The sequence below is a fragment of the Copidosoma floridanum genome, unplaced genomic scaffold (assembly GCF_036245765.1).
Source record: "Copidosoma floridanum isolate Cflo_tuat_1 unplaced genomic scaffold, Cflo_Japanese_pri ptg000004l, whole genome shotgun sequence".
In the NCBI taxonomy this organism is placed as follows: domain Eukaryota; kingdom Metazoa; phylum Arthropoda; class Insecta; order Hymenoptera; family Encyrtidae; genus Copidosoma; species Copidosoma floridanum.
In genome coordinates, this window is record NW_028321881.1 from 12,502,222 (window position 1) to 12,518,364 (window position 16,143).

General features: G+C 33.0%; 1 pseudogene; it reads right to left on the minus strand.

The window, feature by feature from the left end:
• LOC111643421 (tetratricopeptide repeat protein 37-like) lies at positions 1–1,399 on the minus strand (annotated as a pseudogene).
• Between the last annotated feature and the right edge of the window lie 14,744 nt (positions 1,400–16,143).

Consider the following 16,143-nt stretch of genomic DNA (forward strand, 5'->3'; position numbering starts at 1 on the left):
TTAACAATAAGCTATATCATATGCTTGTTTTCATTTTTTAAAAGTCACTGCTCCATGCTTTTTATACATGTACAACTATTACGTACTCATCGATGCCAGTATCATCAGCCAGTGAACATTAAATTGTGACTGCCTGCTCCATCTAAAAAATTTATTATTTTACATTTGTTGATTCCTCTTTTCCATTTATAATTATTTGTACAATGCGAAAAAATGTAATAAATAATGAATAAACTATGCCATTTAAAAGAATTACCTTGGTAACAGTGCAATTATTAGATTAGACCAGCTATCTCCACTTTTTAGGAAAGAGTCAACTGTATTCAATACATATCGCAGGCCTTTTTGTGGACTTGACGTTATCAGGGTGCTTAAAGAAGACATGCACTTGACCTTTGCAATATGCTCGTTTAACAAGTTCCGTCCCAAAAACAGTGCTTTATCAATGCACTTGTTGAATGAAATGTCGCTCATTATCAATAGGATTCTAGCCAGATCAGTCCACAGTTCAGACGAATCTACAAACTAGAAAATTTTCACTTAAAATAAACTTTAATAACTCTAAAAAATTATCTTTTATCGCTTAACTCACCTGAATAACGATGGATATACTTGCCCAATACTCTTGCCTCCATATCGTTTTGTATCAAGAACGAATAAGAAATAAGCCTGGCGATGTGGTTCTTGTATTCGGGATTGTTATCGTGAGCTTTTAGTTCCTTCAAAACCAAATGTGTCAAATTTTCATCTCCATCTAGCATTCCCAGTGCAGCTAGTGCCAATAGGCCAGATATAATTGGTGGCTTGATTCCAATCGACTGATAAAGTAGTGTCTTTGCATCGTTACTTTCCTAAAACATGTAGGCCATTGTTGCCATTGCACAAAGAAGGTGAGCCTTGTCTGTCTTAACATCTGCCAACCAGTGCAGTGCTGCTTTATAAGATTCGTAGGATTCTTTAAAGTGCTCAGCTGAAGTACAAATTTGTATTAACTTTTCGTTTGAAAAATCAGTTAAGTTATACTTTTGATGTTAAAGTGAAGTACGAACAATAAATTCCCTTACCTTTGAATAACGACAAAGCTAATTGACAATGAGATGCAAAACTGGCACTCAAAGTTTTACAGTCTCTCTTTAGTTTCTCACTAGACAAACAAAGTTTTACAGCCTCTTCGTACTTTCCCAAGTACATCATCGCACGTGCTAAGTTTATACTCAATTGATCCCTTTGTTTATCATCCGATATGTACTTCAAGGCTTCCGAAAATCGCTCGAATGATGGTTTATATAGTTTTTGACGTTCCAATAATAGTCCGTAAGCATTCAAAGCATATGGATAGTGAGGATAGTGGACTGTGAAAAAATAAAAATTCATAAAGCCTATTCTCAATAATACGCATCATCTGCAATAAACTTTTTCAACAACCTCTTTAGCATCCGACAAACTATCCAAATTGAGCTGGGCAAAATAACAGCGGGCCAGATCATGCCATAAAAGTGACGAACTCTTTGACATGCTTAATGCTCTACAATAACACCTGTAAAACCACTGTTAAATTTTTGTTTTCCATTTTCACGAGAAAGTGTATAATTCTCTAATAACCTTATTACCGACAAAAATATATATTTTCTTTTTATTAACACACAATCATCCTGAGAATCTGACTGAATCAACCCTGGAACAACATCGAGGAAGCAATATTTCTCTGGCAAAGCAGTCACATTATAACATACTCAACATTTTTCAAATACACAAAAAATCGCTTTTTTGCATTATGTAGCCTCTGTCAGGTTGTCCACCGCCTCTTGGAAATCAGCTCGCGCTTGAGCTAAAAGCTGCGCGGCTACGTTCTCTGTTCCAAGCTTACAGCAGCACTCTGCAAGGCCCTTCAAAGCGGCAACATTGTTTTTGTTCTCTTCCAGGATATTCACAAAGTCTGTTTTAGCCAATGCGAACTGTAAAATGAATTCGTAGTTATTGAAATAATAAACACTGAAACAAAAAAAATTTACCAGCTTGATGTTTGATAATTGAATCATAGAATAAAAGACTCTGGGTTCAATTGACAGGCTCTTTAGTACGATCTCAATGCGGATAAGTGCGCGCCTCGAGCTAAATATGCGTCTGCAAGGCACTCGCAGCCATTACTGAAAATTAAAGGTATCATTTACATCAACAGGTTTTTTTTCTACTACACAAGGTGAGTTTTACTTGCTACCTGTCACTTTGATCTAGTTTGACAGCATTTCTCAAAGTTGACACTGCTTGGGATGGGTTGTTACAGTCAAGATACTGCAAACCAAGCTGAATTAATGCCCATTTTGTTATAAACGTTAACAAGTTTAACCAAAGCCTCAGCATTGTCGTCCTGTTCGTCATAGTGGACAAGCAAGCCGTACCAAGCAAGTAGATTATCAAGCTGAATTTCAAAAGCTTTTTTGACTGCAGTGGAGCTTGGCTTTTCAAGGTCTTCACTTTGCGCATTGCAGGCATTAATTGCAGCTTCCATCAAAATAAAATCATTGTATTTGCTCTTTTCCTCTTTCAGCGCTTTTTTGTGATATCTTATGTTACATTTTTTTTCTAAGGTTCTTACCACTTTTTAAACAATTAACTCATAATTTTCGTTGCACATATTGTTTATTCTACATTTATAACAATAGAATTACCATTTTTTTGTTGGTCCTATTATAAAACATTCTTATATCGGTACAATTGTTGAAACAAATCTTCATCGAAGATTCAAAAGCCTTTCTAAACCTGTAATACATTAAAACAAATTATTTACATGAAATTGAAATAGGTCACTATTACTATGAAATTATTCATTTCTTATTATTACCTTCAATCTTTTTTTTTAATGGACTATTCAAATTTTTTTCTGCTAGGTACTTCTGTAAAAACAATATTTATATCAGTGATTAGTGAAATATTATTAATTCAAAAGTTTGTTGTTAAAAAATACAATTTAATATTGTTTATACCATTCTAAAGCGCTCCATGTCAGCATAAAGTTGACGGTAAGGGTGAGTTACTTCATACTCCGCCCATTCTGCATCAGTGTATATACTGATACAAAAATTTAATTTACAATTAAAATTTCATTAACAATGACAGTCTCCGTACTTTCTACATAATGATTCATTATAACACGAAAAAATATACCTGTTATTGCTCCACTGCTCATCCAATGCTTGCTCATTTTGATACTGCAGATTTTGAGGCATTATTCCTTGGTTGACAGATGCCGGCATGTACAATTGTTGGGCTGCAGGCTGCATGGCATTAGCTTGACATTGATTTTGCACTTGATTTAGTTGCCTGTTTTGCTGAACAACATTTTAAAGCCATTGCTGCTGATGCAGTAATTGTTGCTGCCATGACGAGTATTGCATTTGATGTAATGGGCAAGGTTGTTGGAGTGTTGGAATCATCTGCTGAATATTGTTTCCATTAAGTGGTATCTGCCCCACGGTAGCTTGATGGGGCACATGACTTCCACAATATTGGCTTGTTCCAACGTGTTGATTGTTACACCCGTTCATTTTTTTTGCAATTAAAAATACGACCTACATATATTTTGTATTTCTATCGAAAATTAGTACAAAGATTTATAAACATGTAATAAGAATATCCATGTTCCCCTTTCAATAAAATTTACTTATTCTGGGAAAATAAAAGGAAATTTAATAACTCAACTTCTCGTATACATATAATGTGCACGAAGATCTCTCATGCAGTTGTGGTGTGAAACGTTAAGTATTACAGCACAAGGATTGAATTGGGAGCCGGTACAGCGGCATTTCATTAATGTTGGTGCATCGAAAAATCATTTATTGATAAATAATCAGATGCACTGTGCAAGGGTTTATGTTATTGTTATTATGACTGTAAATATATTTGTACTAACCTGAATTTATCGAATCCTTTGTTCCTCGTGACAACTGCCTTTAGCAAAACTGTAACCAGAAATACGTCGGAAAGTATTTCTCAGGCCGCAGCCACATAGACGCATTTGATTGTGTCCGACGTCCGTCAAAAACGTGCCAAGTTCTTTGCTACCAACCTCAAATAAATTAACTCGCAAACACATCTCTTACACACTTCTTTGTAGTTGGTACATTGGCAGTGAAGAACTAGGCACGAATCTGACGGATGTCGGACGCGGTCGGACGCCGTCGAACGCGTCTATGTAGCCGCGGCCTCAGTCAGTCAGCATTACCGAGAAAACGTGGGAGAGAGAGACATAAAGAGATTTGTCTGTTTGAGGGTCTCGGATACAAGCGATGCGAGACGTGACATTTGGTAAACAAAAAAATTGGCCTGTATGCATCTAAGGCATTTTCTATGCCTTTCATGATGTTAAGGCGCTTGGAACTGTCTCCTCGAAAAGATCTAGTGTACATTATGTGCATATGGACATGAACTCTTCGTTTGCCAGCGTCCGAACTCAATATCTAACCATGGTCCAGGAAGTTATTACTGCAGGACGTGATATAGAAAAATATTTACTATATCCTACAAACTATTCGGAAAGTGGTGAAGGAGATACAGCGTGTCGAGAGTAGGAATACAGGAAGGTTTTTCTATTGTTCAGGTATGTTGTTAATATTATAAAGTCTAACAAAAGGTTTTACTCCTTCATTTGATTTTGATTCTTTCAAAAAAATCGATTTGAAATATACTGCTTTGCTTCTCCGCAGAGAAGCGTTAGTTATAATCAGTGCACTAAACAATTTTCTTCATAATTGTACGTGTTAATTTCATAGTATGTGTCAGAGTATACAAAATTTAGCATGATGAAATTGCGTATTTACATACAATTATTTTACTTCCGTATACTATCTGTCTGTATAAACTTATTTCAATTCCATGTCGCTTAACGTAACTCAACTTACGACTACATACACCACTCGCCAAACTTCTGGATTAGACATTGGATGAGCAAGGTGGCTTTTTTATATTATATGTATGTATGTGTGTGTAGTACACTGATTACGGAAGAAACAATTATACGTTTTTCACAGTGTTGGGTGACTGTTGAAATTGCAATTAAAAGTTTATTTTATTAATACCTCGTAAACTGTATCAGACATCAAAAAAATTAAAATAGAGGCGTGTAGGTCAGAAAATTTCTTATCAATAAAGCTTCGTACTTATCTTGCGACACGCAAAAAATTTTGTGAAAAAAATACAGAAAGGTATTTTTAACATTTACTACAAGTGTAAGTAATAAGGAGAGAGCGGCCACTGCGAGCAGTGGCAACGAATAAGGCAAGCTACACCCCTTCTATTCTCCACCCACATGCTGCAACAGGTAGGCAGAGTATATGTATTAGTGTGGGGATAGAGGCAAGAAGAACGGCAGCAGCTGAGCAGGCATCCAGGCACTGCTGGATTGGATTTTTTTTCAGCTTACGGGAAGCGCCCAAGTTTTTTGTTTAAGTCCAAAAAAATCTTTTAACCATAAAATACAAGTCTTTGTAGGGAGAAGCTTTTTTTTCGTTTTCCAAGATTTCGTAACGATGGAAGTAACATCCATTACTTTCGGATTTTATAGACCAAGATCCCAACAGTACGAAAGCGTACTGCAAATCATGTAAGATAGTTTTATCGCCAGATCTAACGAATTTTAAAAGGCATGCACTTATGAGCGACGATCATAAGAAAAAATGGCAAGAATATATTTTAGTTAACAAGGTTTCGAAACTGGTTGAACCAGAGGTTAATGTTTCATCTACACGTATTGTCAGTCAGCCATACAATTCTCATGCATTAGTAAACAGTGTATGTGATGATCCCGAAAAAGAATTTAATAGTGATATCATCGAACACAAAGCAGATATTCATTCAGACATTTCTAATAAACATTTTGATACTGAAAAGGCTGCGTTAAAAATCAAATGGTGTGCTTTCTTTGCATATAAACGATTGCCATTTTTACTAAATAACAGCTTACTGCCCTTTCTATTGAGCATTGCAGATGATTCTCCCAAATTGAAGAAACTGGAGAATTTCGACAGAAAGAATATAGTTCCGGTGATACGAAACGTTATTGCACCGAGCCAATATGAAAGACTATAACGTGTATTACAAAAGAGTCCATTTACTTTAATTATTGACGAAAGTACAGATATAATTCAACATAAATCTTTTTGTGTCATCGTCCGATACTTTGACGAAGCAACCGGTCGTGTAACAGACAGTGTATGGGATATTGTTCCAATTTATGATGGAGATGAAACTCGAAAAGTAGATTCTGAAACACTGACACAAAAGTTGTTGTTATCTTTAACTTTAAAAGGCATTCCACTTGCAAATATCGATGCATTTTGCTCGGACACAGCTAGTGTCATGGTTGGAATTAGAAATTCCGTAGCACAATGATTATTATAACTTATTCCTGGATTAATTATAATTAAGTGTGGATGCCACATCCAACATTTATGTGAACAAAACGCCATGATGCAATTTCCTAAGATTTTTGAAGATATTCCTCATCTTGTATACAACTACATTCAGGGAGCTGCTCGAATTAATCGATTTAGCGTTTGTAAGGATAAATCTAACGTAAAGGATATAACCGTATTGAAGCCATGTCCAATACGATGGTTGATATATTTTGAGAGTATGCTATGTTTATTCCGATTATGGTCGTGCCTTACTTTTTTTTTCAAAGAAGAACCAAAATTTTACGAAAAAAACCCAGACGAAGCAGTTCAAACTATTATTAATTATTTTGATAGCAGCATTAACAAAGTTTATTATTTATTTATTCTTACAATGCTCACTAAGTTGCAATCAGTGATGATTAAATTGCAATCTGAAAAGCCCATTATTTCCAGTACAATCAAAGATTTTTATGTAGATTTACTGAAAATGTACATGGATAGTGAGTACATGGAAAGTACTGCCATAAACATGATCAATCTAAATGATAGCACACGTTTTATGGAGGATAACACAACATTGGTAGATAAAAATGTGTGCGATGCACTGATGACAGTAAATAACGTCAGTGACAAGAAACAGTTTGTAAGGATTGCCGCAATTACTTAATTGAACTGTGTCAACGTCTCAGTGATAGACATCGTTTTAAAATTGATTTTTCAACATATGTTGAATGCTTCCTACCCAAAAATGCATTGAGTGAAAATTTTCACAATAAATACAACAACCTAGACTGTTTGTTGAAGCATTTGCTGCGGCAAACTAATATGCACAATTTGGAATATATGGACATAATCAACAAAGAGTGGAGCAGAATTTGTACATACGAATTCCCAATCAACATACTGCATGAACAAAATGTGGAAACGTTTTGGTTCGAATTGGAAAAAATTGTTGATGAGCATATAACAAACCATTCGAAAATATTTCTAATTTAGCTAAAAGGATTTTAATAATACCTAATTCAAACGCAGCGCCAGAACGCTTATGGAGCGCTTACACTGCCAACAAAACTCCAAGAAGGTCGAGATTACATTTTGAAAATGTGAAAGATATTCTATAATCTGCTGATTATGTCAAAGGTGTTGTAGGAATGGTGGCCTTTGAACCAACGCTGGAAATGTTAACTCGTATAGAAAAAAGTCGAACAAAAAAATTAAATGAAAAAAGGAAAATCGATGATAGCATCCCGTACAATGAAACAACAATAACTGAAGAACACTTAATAAATTGTCTCGATGAGGATTTGATTTGTAGACGATTGAACGAAGAAAAAAAAAATTATTGCAATCGTATTATAAAAATACCCTAAATTAGTTAAATTAAGTGAAGCGAATGTTAGTAGTCTCGTAGATTCGGCGAATCAGTACACTATTTCACAAATTTACAAAAATTTGGACCAGAATGACGTTAAAGTCGAAACATCGGAGATGAATGTTTTACCAAAATCAAACATGAAGTATCAAATTTATGCACTTCTTGATAACGGATTAATTTATGATCCGGAGTATTACTTATTCAAAATTGTATACAGTGACACCAAAAATAAAATTCAAGAAAAATTTTTCACAGTTGGACATTACTCAAGGGAAATCATTTCTAAAAAAAAATTGCAGTTATTTTCGAACGAATATCGTACATTACGTTGTACAACTTATGTCGGTGGCGATGTTATTGATGCTTGTTGTGTAATAAACGAGAGACATTAGGAAAATACTATTTTTGTTTCGACTCAACAGACTACTATAATATTTAATCAGCAATTGACTGAAGATTTAGTCCACCGTGAGTGGAAAATGTTCACAACAGATTTTCCTAGAAGTGGAAAAATTTTAATACCACTTCTACGAAGATCGCATTGGGAAATGTTCGAAGTAAATGTCGATAAAAAAACTGTTACATTTATAGATCCAATGAAGCGCAGTTTCGAGTACTTGTAAGCTCAACGTAAAATATTATTTGAACAATTTGTCAACTACATTAATATATGTAAGAAATTTGGTGTTGTAAACGTTTTTACCGAAAATCAATGGACTCTAGATTGGCTTACAGCATTACGTCCATATCAACAAGATGGCTTTAACTGTGGGCCAATTGTAATATATCTAATGGATATTATTGGAAAAAACGAACTGTTTGATGTGTCCTTCAATGCAAATGATTAAAGAAAAACGATGGCAAAATTATTTCTAAAAGAGTCGATCATTATGAGTGACACGTGTCAATTTTGTTTCAGACAAAGAGAAGCTGAAATTGTCTTATGTAACTTATGTAACAGATTTTCTCATGCAGCATGCTTACGTACTTTTAATAACTCAGTGCAAAATAACATTTGTTTATTATGTGACCTTTACTACTTCCAACATGAAAACGAAAGACATTCAGAATCGACTACTTCATAAAGTAGCTGCTACTACGCCATTAAATGAGAAACAATAAATTATCTCTGGGTTTAGAAGATGTAATGATACGTAAGGTATACGATAAAACACACTTATACCCATTAAGACGAAAAATAAAATAAGACAAAAAAGTCGGTTTACATGTATGTAAGGCAGCCCATACATAATTAGCTAATGTTAGACTCATCAACATCACTAGACAAATCAAATGCATAATTATTGTTAACTTACAATTTTCATTCTGTAGACATGTAAAAAGTGTAGTAAAGTACGTATTTACAGTTAATAATTTAGCATGTATAAGTTTTAACTTTGCATAGTGTAATGCCGGATTTTAAAATCGGAAAATATCATTAAAAAATACGCATTTCACGATCACAAACATAGTTGTATCTAATAACAAAACATTTAATTTCAGCATCCACGTGGTGATTGAATTTATGAATGTAAAAAAATGACATTATTTTACTCTTACAGTTGTATCTCCAGTACCTTGCTAAATTACAGTTGTTGTGTATTCTAAACAACTGTTTATCGTGGATAGTTGTACGAGTAGCAGTAGATGTTCTTGCAACTTGGGTCAATTGGTAATCCTAAGATGGTAGCCAACATGTAATGCATGTGCTTATATACTAATTTAAAAATGATTGTCGGGGAAATTTTCACCTACAGGTGTTGACAAGTATTCACGTGATCACTTTCGGCTGTCACATGGGCATCGGAAATCTCATACATTAAACAATTTTTACTGTAATAGCTGTATGTAAGATAAACAATAATAGTATATGCCTGAAAAATGTTTGTTGACACGAATAAAAGTCAATTGACGAGCAACTAATAATAAGTAAAGCAAAAAAACAAAACTTAAAGATGTCTGTTGACATGAATGCAAGTCAGTTGACAAGCAATTAATAAAAAGTAAAGCAAAAAACAAAACTTAAAGATGTCTGTTGACATGAATAAAAGTCAGTTGACAAGCAATTAATAAACAGTAAAGCAAAAAACAAAACTTAAAGATGTCTGTTGACATGAATAAAAGTCAGTTGACAAGCAATTAATAAAAAGTAAAGCAAAAAACAAAACTTAAAGATGTCTGTTGACATGAATGCAAGTCAATTGATAAGCAATTAATAAAAAGTAAAGCAAAAAACAAAACTTAAAGATGTCTGTGCACATGAATGCAAGTCAGTTGACAAACAATTAATAAAAAGTAAAGCAAAAAACAAAACTTAAAGATGTCTGTGGACATAAATAAAAGTCAGTTGACAAGCAATTAATAAAAAATAAAGCAAAAAACAAAACTTAAAGATGTCTGTTGACATGAACACAAGTCAATTGACAAGCAATTAATAAAAAGTAAAGCAAAAAACAAAACTTAAAGATGTCTGTTGACATGAATATAAGTCAATTAACGAGCAATTAATAAAAAGTAAAGCAAAAAACAAAACTTAAAGATGTCTGTTGACATAAATGCAAGTCAGTTGACAAGCAATTGATAAAAAGTAAAGCAAAAAACAAAACTTAAAGATGTCTGTTGACATGAATAAAAGTCAGTTGACAAGAAATTAATAAAAAGTAAAGCAAAAAACAAAACTTAAAGATGTCTGTTGACATGAATACAAGTCAATTGACAAGCAATTAATAAAAAATAAAGCAAAAAACAAAACTTAAAGATGTCTGTTGACATGAATAAAAGTCAGTTGACAAGCAATTAATAAAAAGTAAAGCAAAAAACAAAACTTAAAGATGTCTGTGCACATGAATAAAAGTCAGTTGACAAGCAATTGATAAAAAGTAAAGCAAAAAACAAAACTTAAAGATGTCTGTTGACATGAATACAAGTCAATTGACAAGCAATTAATAAACAGTAAAGCAAAAAACAAAACTTAAAGATGTCTGTGGACATAAATACAAGTCAATTGATAAGCAATTAATAAAAAGTAAAGCAAAAAACAAAACTTAAAGATGTCTGTGCACATGAATGCAAGTCAGTTGACAAACAATTAATAAAAAGTAAAGCAAAAAACAAAACTTAAAGATGTCTGTGGACATAAATAAAAGTCAGTTGACAAGCAATTAATAAAAAATAAAGCAAAAAACAAAACTTAAAGATGTCTGTTGACATGAACACAAGTCAATTGACAAGCAATTAATAAAAAGTAAAGCAAAAAACAAAACTTAAAGATGTCTGTTGACATGAATATAAGTCAATTAACGAGCAATTAATAAAAAGTAAAGCAAAAAACAAAACTTAAAGATGTCTGTTGACATAAATGCAAGTCAGTTGACAAGCAATTGATAAAAAGTAAAGCAAAAAACAAAACTTAAAGATGTCTGTTGACATGAATAAAAGTCAGTTGACAAGCAATTAATAAAAAGTAAAGCAAAAAACAAAACTTAAAGATGTCTGTTGACATGAATACAAGTCAATTGACAAGCAATTAATAAAAAATAAAGCAAAAAACAAAACTTAAAGATGTCTGTTGACATGAATACAAGTCAATTGTCAAGTAATTAATAAAAAGTAAAGCAAAAAACAAAACTTAAAGATGTTAGTAGAAAGTCTGGAATTTCATTTATATATGGTATACGACAGGTTTCTTATTATCATAAATAATATGAGCTGCTACGAGGTAGCATATGTATATACTCTTGATAGTATAAAACAGTAAGACAGGTACCGTGTCGTGATGCACGAGCGTTTCACACAATAATTATTATTAAGTTGTATGGCCGGAATTGATACCATTCACAATTCGTATTTATCTTGCGTTTAATAAATTGTGATCCAAAAATAAGTATATTCTTTTTTGTAATAACTTTGTAAATTAATGCCTAAAGTTAAAATCCAAAAATATCATAAAACAACGCATTTCACGATCACAAACATAGTTGTATCTACTAACAAAACATTTAATTTTCAACATCCACGTGGTAATTGAATTTATTAATGTAAAAAAATGACATTATCTTACACTTACAGTTGTATCTCCAGTACCTTGCTAAATTACAGTTGTTGTGTATTCTAAACAACTGTTTATCGTGTATAGTTGGACGAGTAGCAGTGGATGTTCATGGAACTTGGGTCACTTGATAATTCTTAGATGGTAGCCAACATGTAATGCATGTGCTTATATACTAATTTGAAAATAATTGTCGGGGAAATTTTCACCTACAGGTGTTGACGAGTATTCACGTTATCACTTTTGGCTGATACATCGGCATCGGCATCTCATACATTAAATACTTTTTACTGTAATAGCTGTATGTGAGATAAACAATAATAGTATCTGCCTGAAAAATGTCTGTTGACATGAATAAAAGTCAGTTGACAAGCAATTAATAACAAGTGATGTTACGTAAGGGTATTACTAGAAAACGACAAATGGTATCAAGAATCAAGTGTTGGAGGTTGATGAAATTTACAAATTCAGTACTAAATAATGAAGAATAATTGAAATTTTTTTTTATCATTAAAGTCACTTTTACTAAGCAAACAACTAATATGTAATGATCTTTTAACCATACTGAGCCGAAAGTAGGAACTTCACGGGACGAAAATCCTTCTCTTGGTTCAGGATTGGTGAAAAATAGAATACGCACCATGTTTGGAGGTTAAGAATTGCATTAGATTTCATGTTAACAACCCTCGGCTCCGCCTCGGGCGTTTATTCACGTGAAATCTGCGACATTCTTAACCTTGCTGACTAGGTGCGTAATACAATATTAGTAAATGTTAAATACGAAGTATGGACTGATTAATGAAGTCAATGCCTCACAAAATTGTCTGAGGCATGGGACTGCCCCTGGCAGAGATCGATAGAATTAATGTGACAGAAAGTACTAGTGTTGAAGTATCATATGACCGATGGTCATCCAATCATTGCTGATTCTCGAATAGAATATAAATTTATGTATGGTTTGTCTTGGGAAGAAATATTCTATTAAAAACCATCTCAAAGCATTCTTGAATTTTGAATGCGGCCGTATTAACAATATTGACTACCATCGATAGAAATAATAGATGCTAATAATAATTTCTTAAAAATTGTAATTTTTAGTACAAAATTAATTACTTAAAAGTAATTCGTCAACATATTGTTAACTTGTCGGTCTCAAGCCCGAATAAGCGCAGAGAGGAAATTCAATTGAAGATGGCTTATTGAAGTTGTCTTGGGGTACCGAAGATTGGTTTTAATACACATAAATAATCACAATATTATTACACAAGTTTGTAGTATTTTACTAGGTATAGTAAATGATATTGGTACGAAATATCTACGACACAACAAGGTTTTGCAGTGAAAAGACGTTTTTTTTTTCGAGGACGCAATGTCGTACTTTGTACACATAGATTTACTTTGCGCTCTGAGACGGACACGTATACTGTCTTCCTGGCGAAAAATACTGTACCTGCTAGCTGCCAGAAACGAAGTACTTTCTGTGCACTACGCAAACAGAAAAAGTCACTACCTGGTTATGAGCCTGATAATCATAAACGCGCCACAGCCAATAAAAGAAGGAAGCCTCAAAGCATCCGATTACCGTCATATAACTATACTGATAACATTCGGGTGATCTAATGACGTCTTTAATTTTATTTTACGAGACAACGATCTATAGTAAGAACAAATGCTAATTGATAGGCACAAATCATTAGTGTTTCTTTTTTGAATCTGTATTAAAAAACCTGAAATCATCGGCTGTGTTCGCGAAGGGCTCCATTAGTTAAGTCAGTTAAGGTCACGTGATCATTTCTGATGACTGCGAGACGGTGACATCATTTTGTCTCCCTCACACTCATGATAAATGATCACGTGACCTTAACTGGCTTAACAAACGGAGCCTTATGCGAACACAGTTATGATTTAACTTTTTTAAAAGTTTGTTTATTTCTTCACCTGCACTGAGAGAAGGATTTGTTAGTAATTAACTTACTATGTTAAGTATTAACTTACGTATAATATGGATCCCGAAACCATACGGATTGTAAGAGTAAAAATATTAATATTTCATTCCAATATTTTGTCATGATAAGTAATGAATTGTTAACTTCTTTTACATTTTTATTACATGTAATAGAGGACTGCACGTAATCTTGTTGTATTGTCACTGCATAATATATTGTTTTAATGATATTAGAGTAGTTGAAATTATTAAATATGGCATGTTAACTATGAACATGCTGTCTGTGTGCAGTTAAAATGTAAAAAAGTTGTAAGGAAAATGTAAACTAATTTTCTGTTAACATACTTGTACGTTGATTGTAATCATCAAATCCTTCTCTCAGTGTGGGAGCGTTTGGAGGCCTCCGAGCGATTTAGTCAGAGCAATGACGCGTTAATTATACAAAAAATGTTAATCGTATGGCGTTTGATTTTGAATGTTCCTTGCATCCCAAACTTTTGTACATGTAAACATATGGATTGATAAAAAATACGTTTTTTTTTTCACTTGTAAACCAAACAAAATACAGTATTATTGAAAGTTTATATGCAATTTGTTTGTCAAAATTTTTATGCCATACAAAATGTCCTGGCAGCTTTTGGGTGGTAAAAAAAAAAAAGTTACCACCTGTAAACCGCTTGAAATTTATAGGAATTATTATTTACCGTTGCCTTATTACACAAAAAAATTGCCATACGATTTTATTTGACTGATTTTTAGAAATTAATTGTTTAAGCCATCGGGTAATGACATTTTCGTACTCTTCTTAACAAAATCCTGCAAAATATATTAAACGTCGTTAAAAACATCTAGAAACGTACTTATCGCTTTTTAGGGTCTTGATGAGCAACTTGTGTCGATGCCATACGTTTTAAATAAATTACAATTGTACTATTGTAGGAAGAAGTCAAGCTCGTCGCCCGCGAATTTTGGCGTCGTATCGTAGACTAATGAGATGATGCATGAGTCCAAGTATAACGTGGTCGATGACAGTGAGTACGCCATGGTTTAAAAATCTAAGCGAGTTTAACGACGATAAATTTGTACTTCCTTTTTTATCTATTCAATGCCTTGAGTTCAACCATGAGTCCTTACCTTACTTGTATGTGGTACATGGTGAATAATGTGCTTTCTACCATTCTACGGATTTTTGGAGATATTTATGTCTTGACGACGTATTTAAATTTTGATTAATGAATTAAATAGAGAATCGAAAGTGACTTTTTGTTGTGATTATTAAAAAAAAAAAAAAAAAACAAAAAAAAAAAACAACAACTTGTAACCGTTTATTTTTATAGTATTCAAAGTTTCGCATAGAAGCGTAAGCGCCTCTCCTCTCATCCCTTTGAGAGCGAGACGGCCTCTGAAATTCGCCGTTATTTTCTTTTTCCTTCTTCTCTTAGGCCTTTTTGTCTTGTAGGGGAGTGGTCCTGACATATCTGTCCCATGGGGGGAGGTAAGTTATTAGTCGGTAGGCACACCGGGTGAATCCGACACTGTCACCGGAATAGCCGGGGTGTCTCTGTAGATCTTCTCTTCCTTGCTCAAAAAAAAAAAAAATAAAAAAATAAAAAAAAATAAAATAAAATAAAAAAGATAAAAAAATTTAAAAAAAAGTATTCAAATCTTTTTGTGATTCTCATTTATGTTATTTATATAGAATATTGATCTTGTTCCTTGATCTGACCAATAAGTTTCGTACATATGTTTTTTATGGACTGATTGAAACTTTGATCCTTAGGGGATAATATGTAATTTTATATCGTTAACTTTGTGCGAAATAAAATCCAAATTCTTCTTCTTTTATTTTTAATGTCTTATTAACTTTTCCTGAAATATGTGTACTTACCATTACTTTGTCAAATAATTGTTGTTATTGTTACGAATCGTTATTGAATTAGCATTTTTAATAAAACGACACAATATACGAATGTATTTTTGAAATATATATATACGAAGATACATATGTATATGTATAAGTACTGCAACAATTTTTTATGTTACTGGAATGTTAGAGTTTAAGGTACCTTCAGTCCCGAAAATCGTGGTATGTCTCTTAAGAGCGACCAAAGAATGATGTTCGAGACAATGAGCATAAGTTTGCAAATCACGATTTGCCATGAAAAATTGAGTAATGAAAAGAATTTCTGGGTCAATAATACTAATCCTTTTCGTGTGTGCCTTGCGCTACTATATAAGAATGGATCAATTGTCTAATGTAAAATTATATTAGTCTAAACTATTTTATGAATTTTTTTTTCCATCCAATTCAACAAATTTTAATTGTATTTTGTGAAAATTTTAGCCTTTTAACATGTTAACTCATCAGTGGATCCATTATAAC